The 7,986-nt window shown below is 29.7% G+C and overlaps 2 protein-coding genes across 5 annotated transcripts in view; both read right to left on the bottom strand.

Annotated features, from left to right (window-relative positions):
- The window catches only part of LOC117172354 (synaptotagmin-10-like), a 476,779-nt gene that overhangs the window by 19,567 nt on the left and 449,226 nt on the right, over window positions 1–7,986 (bottom strand). The window lies entirely within an intron of this gene.
- Window positions 1–7,986, bottom strand: part of LOC117172355 (growth arrest-specific protein 2-like) — a 410,439-nt gene that overhangs the window by 312,190 nt on the left and 90,263 nt on the right. The gene's annotated exons all lie outside the window — the stretch shown is intronic.

Genomic DNA, 7,986 nt, shown 5'->3' with positions numbered 1-7,986 from the left:
AAATTTTTTCTGGATCAACGAGGCTTTGGTTGATGATATTATGAGAACCAGGTTTGAATGAATCTCTTAAAGGCCAATGTTTTTTGCTGTAATGATTGGCTAATATCATTGTTATGATTTTGAGATCACCACTTATTTGCCATTTGTGATTCGTGTAATTAACTTTTTCAAGAAGCATTTTAACATTGCTATATTCTTCTTTGATGACCGTTGAGTGAGCTATAGGGATAGGAGCATAAGTATTCGTGTTTTGCAGTAAAACAGCCGTAATGCTGCGTTTTGACGAATCAATGAAAAGTCGCCATTCTTCGTCTCTGTACACATTTTTCTTGAAGTGGTTCATTAGTCCGTTAACGTCAGTGCAGTACGCTAAAGACGTCTCTTCGTCTTTAACGAAAAACTTTTTGAATTCTTTGTCCCTGTCGCAATAGAATGAAACTTTAGCCTTCGGCTCTAGAAGATTTCTTCTTTTTAGAAATTAACCGGCAAATTCAGTGCCGTCTTTCGGTAATCCAAGATCTCTAATAAAATCATTCAGTTCTAGTTGCGACACTAATATTGGAACCTTCAATTTCATTTTATGCACGCCATATTCGTCATCTTTTTCGTCATTTTCATCGGAATCATCAGAACTATTTTCTGTTCGATCACTAGTTTTACTACCGTCTCCATGACGTTGACTTTCAACTTCCATTCTATTATCTTCTAAAGCGCTTAAATCAGTCTGGCGTGCATTTTTATTGATTTCAATTGCTCTTGTGACTGTGCACACATTAATGTACGAAATGTTATTTTTATTTTTGGCGTTGAACCCTTTGACGGAATTCATGCAAAAGTAGCAGTCCTTCGCAATAACGGGTTTTTTCCATGTGCAAGTGACGTGAGGAACCCATTTTGTTTCTTAGTGCAGCAATTTCCGGTCAAAACACTTTTCATAAAGACTTTTCACTTCCTCGTCGATTGATTTTCGCAAACTGCTTACTTCATATTTACTGCATATGTAACAGAATGAACCTGAGCTATTCTTGCAGGCATGCGATTGAGAAATGCTCGCGGTTTTTTTCCTTGTAGCATGAGACTCTACACCAACCAACTGATCCATTGATGAAGAGCTACGGTTGCATGATGACGACGTCGGAGAGCCTGCTTTCCCAAACTGGCCAGACGCCGATACTCGGGTGCATCGTAATACACTTTTTACCTGTGTCTGCCATGACGGCATGAACGCCGTTTACCCAGGGACTCAGCGAATGTGGATCCGTTGCCCACCGTCACCATGTGGAGGTACCCTGGTTACAGACACAGGCGAATAATGCTAGCAACAAGCGATTACGAAACTCCAGACATTTACTGCTATTAATGTTAAAATATGAAAGTAGGCAAGAACAAGGTTGCCAGCGTAATCGGTTATGTTAGGTCAGATTTTGTTAGGTTAGGATAGGTTAAACCTCTATGTAGGTTAAGCCGAAGCTGAACGAAAGGGTACCGCAAACACAACCGGACAACATAATCAGTTTAATTGTGTTTCGTGAGGTTAGGTTAGGCTAGATTAGATTTATTTCTAGGTTAGGCTCGGGTTGACCCATTCGATGTAGCACACATTTGCTACTGGGAAAATATGCTTCCAGAGCTTTACGTGTAGTTAAATAAATTTCTGTTAATTCAGGTTAGGTGAGGTCAGGTTCTGTTAGGTAAAGTTATGTTAAATAAGTTGATATCATGCAAGTGTTGATCCTTCACAGTTGTCGACATGTTTTTGAAGTGAAAATTTGCATCACTGGCATTATTTTGAAATTTATTTGCCTCAGCGCATGATTTTTCGTCATTTTTTGAGGTTATGGCTCAACCATGACGTGATGGGTGATTTTTGATACCGAATTTGAATTCAGCGCCTCAAAATCCATAGGAATACGTGTGTCTTGTTACCTCCCAATTTTCAATTTACTTAATACCGGAGGTTTGAATTAAAATTTGAATATTTGTTTCTTCAATTTTTTTAATTTTGAAGATATTTAGTTGAGAAATCATTCAATTTTTCATACCTTCAATTTTTTTAAATCTGAAATAATTGTTAGCTTTCAAGCATTTATTTTGAAAATAGTGAAATTTGGAATTTATCATTAGTAAATTGTAAATTTCAAATGCTTATTCTGACAATGTAATATTTTTACGGGTAGTTTATGTATAAGTCATATCTCTGGAAAAATAATGTTTCTTTTTCCTATTTTATTTTAATCGTGTTTTTTTTTCAAATGATTTTTTTTACTAATCGCTTCTTTTATCACTTTATGGCTTATTTGTCTCGGAAAATATTCTCTACAACTCTATTTTTTCGAAGTTTGAAAGTAAATTTTTCTATGGTTGAAATAATTTTATCTAAGAGATTGTTTTTAAAGCAAATAACTATAAGTAAAGATAATTCAGTTATTTTTAAAATTAGAAACAGATTTTTAGGTCACTTACTGCGTATGCTTCTGACTAGACCAGTGAGGCTTTTTCTTGCCTTGGTAGAATAAAGGTCATTGAATAAACATCAGCATAAAACCGAATTAAATTTGTTTAATTATTTTATTCAAATTCCTTATTCCAAGTCCTTACTTTAGGTTATTAAATGAGCCTTCACTGCCCGGATCTTGACAAGTCCTGCAGATGGCTTACCTTAATTGGCCGAATATTTACTAAGCACTGCTCATGTCTTGCCTAAATTGGCCGGATATTTGCTAAGCCCTGCACATGTCTTGCCTTAATTGGCCAGATATTGTCTAAGTCCTGCTCATGTCTTGCCTTAATTTACCGGATAATTACTCAGTCCTGCACATAACTTGCCTTAATTGGCCGGATATTTACTAAGACCTGCACATGCCTTGCTTTAATTGGCCGGATATTTACTAAGTCCTGCTCATGTCTTGCCCTAATTGGCTGGATATTTACTAAGTACTGCTCATGTCTTGCCTTAATTGGCCGGATATTGACTAAGTCCTGCTCATGTCTTGCCTTAATTTACCGGATAATTACTCAGTCCTGCACATAACTTGCCTTAATTGGCCGGATATTTACTAAGTCCTGCTCATGTCTTGCCCTAATTTGCTGGATATTTACTAAGTACTGCTCATGTCTTGCCTTTATTAGCCGGTTATTTACTAAGTCCTACTCACGTCTTGCCTTGGCCGGATACTTACTAAGTCCTGCTCATGTCTTGTCTTAATTCGCCGGGTGTTGACTAAGTGCTGCTCAGGTATTGCTTTAATTGGCCGGATATTTACTAAGTCCTGCTCATGTCTTGCGATAATTGGCCGGATATTTACTAAGTGCTACTCTTGTCTTGCGTTAATTGGCTGGATATTGGCAAAGTTCTGCTAATGTCTTGCCTTCATTGGCATTAAGTCACTTTCTTCGCGGACGGCCACAAATGTATTCAAAGGCCAGGAATAAAATCTGCCTAATTTTAAGTTGCTAATATTAACGTTAAACAATACTTTATTCTTGAATTCAAAGGTTTAAAAAAATTCAACCAATTGCAAAGAATTCTAAGAATCATAAAAAAGATGTTCTACATTTTAACAAATGGAAAGCCAGAGGGGAAATGAGGGCGGTTGTCTTTCCTTTGTGAAATAATAATAATTATTGCAGTTTTTGTAAATAAATAAAATAAATTTGAAGCACCTGAATTATAAATTTACTGTTAAACACTGCATTTTTCGTAAAGCAAAAAGTGATTCTTTATTTACATGTTGATGAATTTTAAACGGATTGAAAAGAATTCAGAGAACCCAAAAGTATTCAAAAGAATTCAAAGAATCCGAATGGTTTTAATTAACAGGTTCTACACTTTAACAAATGGAAAACTAGAAGGTGAATGAGGGCGGTCCCCCCAAACGAAATTTTCGTAATTGTAAGTTGTTAATATTAAGGTTAAACAATACTTGATTTTTGAATTCACAGGTTTCAAAAAATTCAAAAAATTTAAAAGAATGTAAAGAATTCAAAAGAATTAAAATAATTCAAAAGAATTTAAAAGAATTCAAAAGATTTCAGAGAATTCAAGAATTCAAAGAATTTAACAGAATCATAAAAAAAGATGTTCTACACTTCAACAAATGGAAAGCCAGAGGGTGGGTGAGGATGGTTGCCTTTCCTTTGCGAATTAAGAATAATGATTGTAGTTTTAGTAAATAAATAAAATAAATTTGAAGCATCTAAATTATAAATTTACTGTTAATACTGCATTTTCTTGCAAATCAATAAGTGATTCTTTATTCGCATGTTCATGAATTTTAAACGGATTTAAAAGAATTCAGAGAATTCAAAAGTATTCAAAAGAATTCACAGAATCCGAATGGTTTTAAAGAATTCAAATGAAATCTGCCTAATTTTAAGTTGTTAATATTAACGTTAAGCAATACTTTATTCTTGAATTCAAAGGTTTCAAAAAATTCAATGGTTTGCAAAGAATTCTAAGAAATACACAAAATTATAAAATGAATTCAAATGATTCAGAAGAATTAAAAGAACTCAAAAGAATTCACAGGATAAAAAAATCCAAAGAATCCAAAAGTATTTAATGAATAGTAAAAAAACAGGTTGTACATTTTAACAAATGGAATAGAGGGTGAATGAGGGCGGTCCCTCCAAACGAAATTTTTGTAATTTTAATTTGTTAATATTAATGTAAGGCAATACTTGATTTTTGAATTCAAAGGTTTCAAAAAATTCAAAAGAATTTAAAGAATTCAAAAGAATTCAAAAGAATTCAGAATAATTCAAAAGAATTCAACGAATTTAAAAGAATTCAAAGAATCATAAAAAAATATGTTCTACACTTTGACAAATGGAAAGCCAGAGGGTGGATGAGGGCGGTTGTCTTTCCTTTGTGAAATAAGAATAATTATTGTAGTTTTTGCAAATAAATAAAATAAATTTGAAGAATCTAAATTATAAATTTACTGTTAAATACTCCATTTTTTGTAAAGCAATAAGTGATTCTTTATTTACACGTTGCTGAATTTTAACGGATTCAAAAGAATTCAGAGAATTTAAAAGTATTCAAAAGAATTTAAAGAATCCGAATGGTTTTAAGAAATTCAAACGAAATCTTCGTAATTTTAAGTTGTTGATATTAATGTTAAGCAATACTTGATTTTTGAATTCAAAGGTTTCAAAAAATGCAAAGCACCAAAACAGACGAGTTCAAATGATTTACAAGAATTTAAAGAATTCAAAATAATTCAAAAGAAATCAAAGAATTCAAAATAATTCAAAAGAAATCAAAAAATTCAAAGACTTCAAGAATTCAAACAATTTAAAGGAATTCAAAGAATCATAAAAAAAGATGTTCTACACTTTTAAAAATGGAAAGCCAGATGGTGGATGAGGGCGGTTGTTTTTACTTTGTGACTAAGAATACTTATCATAGTTTTTGTGAATAAATAAAATAAATTTGAAGTATTTAAACTATAAATTTACTGTCAAATTCTGCATTTTTTGAGAAGCAATACGTGATTCTTTATTCGCATGTTGATGAATTTTAAACGAATTCAAAAGAATTCAAAAGAATTAAAAGAATCCAAATGGTTTTAAGGAATTCAAACGAAATCTTCGTAATTTTAAGTTGTTGATATTAATGTTAAACAATACTTAATTTTTGAATTTAAAAGTTTAAAAATTTTTAAACACCAAAACAGTGCTACAGATCGCAAAGAATTCTAAATGATACGCCGAATTTCGACGAGTTCAAATGATTTGGAAGAATTAAAATGTCAAAAGAATTCAAAGAATTCAAAAGAATTCTAAGAATCATAAAAAAAGGATGTTCTATACTTTAATCTACACTTTAATTTTTTATTGAGTAAAAAGTGGGCATTTATTTGCAAATTAAAGACTTTTAAACGTATCCAAAAGAATTTAGATAATTGAAAAGTATTTAAAATATTCCAAGAAATTCAAAAGCATTCACAAGATCCGAATACATTCAAAAAATTCAAACAAACTCTCCCTAATTTTAAGTTCTTAATATTAATGATAAGCAATCCTTAATTTTTGAATTCAATGAATTAAAAAAAAAATTACGCATGAAAACAATGGAACAGATTGTAAAGAATTCAGTAGAATACAAAAAGAAGACAAACAATATTAAACGAAATCAAAGGATTCAAAAGAATTAAAAAGAATTTGAAAAATTCAAAGAATTAAAAAGTATTCAATGAATTGAAATGACTTTTTAGTATGAGGTCTTTGCTTTTAATTTATAGTAATAATATTTGTATTTAAAGAACTAAAAAAAAAAGGATTCAACAGAATGCAAACAATGAAAAAAAGTGTAAGTATGCCAAAGAATTCAAAGAATAAACAAAATTAAAAGATTTCAAAAAATGTTAAAGAATTCAAAAGAATTAAAAATAATTTAAAATAATTCAAAGAATTAAAATGAGCTCATCTTAATTTTCATTTGTTATTATCAATGTTAAGTAACACTTAACTTTCTAATTCAAACAAATCCAAACAGTTAAAGCGTGAATACAAGTCAACAGATTGCAAAAAATTCAAAAGTATTCAGAAAATTGGAGAGATTCGAAAAGTATTCTAAGAATTCAAAAGATTTTAAAGAATTCAATGAATTTCAAAGATTTAACAGAAATAAGAAATTAGAAATAATTCAACAGAATTTTAAAGAATTCAAATAATTGAAATCTATTCGAAGAATTCAAATAAATACTTCTTGATTTTAAAATATTAATGTCAATTTTAATTAATAATTCAATTTTTAATTAAAAGCATGAAAACCATGTAACAGAGTGCAAAGAACTAAAAAAATTACACGGATTTCAAGCGAATTCAAATAATTAAAAAAATTAAAAAGAATTTAGAAGGATTCCTTGAATTCAAATACATTTTTAATTTTAGTTAGTTGCTTTCAATTTTAAACTGTAATTAATATTTGAAAAATTCAAAGAAATTGAAAGGATTCAACAGAATGCAAACAATAAAATAATTCGAAACAATTTAAATTTACAAAAGAATTCAAAGAATTAAAAAAGGCTTACAGAATTCAAAAGATTTCGAAGAATTCAAGAGCTCAAAGAATTTAAACGAATTTAAAAGCATTCAAAAGAATATAAAATGGAAATGAAAAAAATCAAAGAATGCGAAGAATTCAACAGAATGCAAACAATTGAAAAGAATTGAAACAAATTAACCAATTAAAAATTATTAAAAGTATTTATAAATAGTAAATAATCCAAAAGTATTTTTTTAAACAATATAAATATTCGCGTTCTCCTAAGTTGAGGTCAAAATGATTATTTTTGTTTTCGTGTTCGTGCTTTAAAGGATAAAGTTCAGTTTTTACAAGAAAATTCGAATCATTAGTCAAATCACCGCTTCTTCTTACTTTACTTGCTTTTTAATATCATAAGTAGCCATATTTTTTTATAAAATATGAAAGAAGTAGGAAGTAAAAAAAGTAAGTAAAAAAATAATAAAAAATTGTTGACGTGTGACATATTGACGTTTCCTAAACAATTCTAAACAATTCAAAAAGTTCAAAACACTCAAACTAATTCTTCACATTGTTAATTTTAGTCATAAGTAATACCTTATCTTTGAAAAATAATTGAAAATTATTCAATGAATTCAAGAGTTCAAAGAATTTAAAGAATTTAGAAGAAGCCAAAAAATCCAAAAGTACTCAAAGAAATTAAGTGAATTTTTTATTTTACGTTGTTGGTTTTAATTTTAAGTAATACTTAATATTTCAATTCGAAAAATTTAAAGAATTCAAACAAAATTCAACGCAATGCAAAAAATTAAAAAGAATCAGAAGCAGTTTAGATATGAAAAAGAATTCAAGAGGGTTCCAAGAATTAAAAAAAGTTCAAAGACTTTGAGAGAATTCAAAGAATTCAAAAGCATTCAAAAGAATTCGTAGAATCCCGAAGTTTCAAAAGAATTTAAAGAAATGCGAAGATTCAAAAGAATTCAAATAAATTC

Source organism: Belonocnema kinseyi, chromosome 5 (genome assembly GCF_010883055.1).
Source record: "Belonocnema kinseyi isolate 2016_QV_RU_SX_M_011 chromosome 5, B_treatae_v1, whole genome shotgun sequence".
NCBI lineage: Eukaryota > Metazoa > Arthropoda > Insecta > Hymenoptera > Cynipidae > Belonocnema > Belonocnema kinseyi.
The sequence above is the reverse complement of the archived record's forward strand: the minus strand, read 5'-3'. Positions and strand labels throughout refer to the sequence as shown.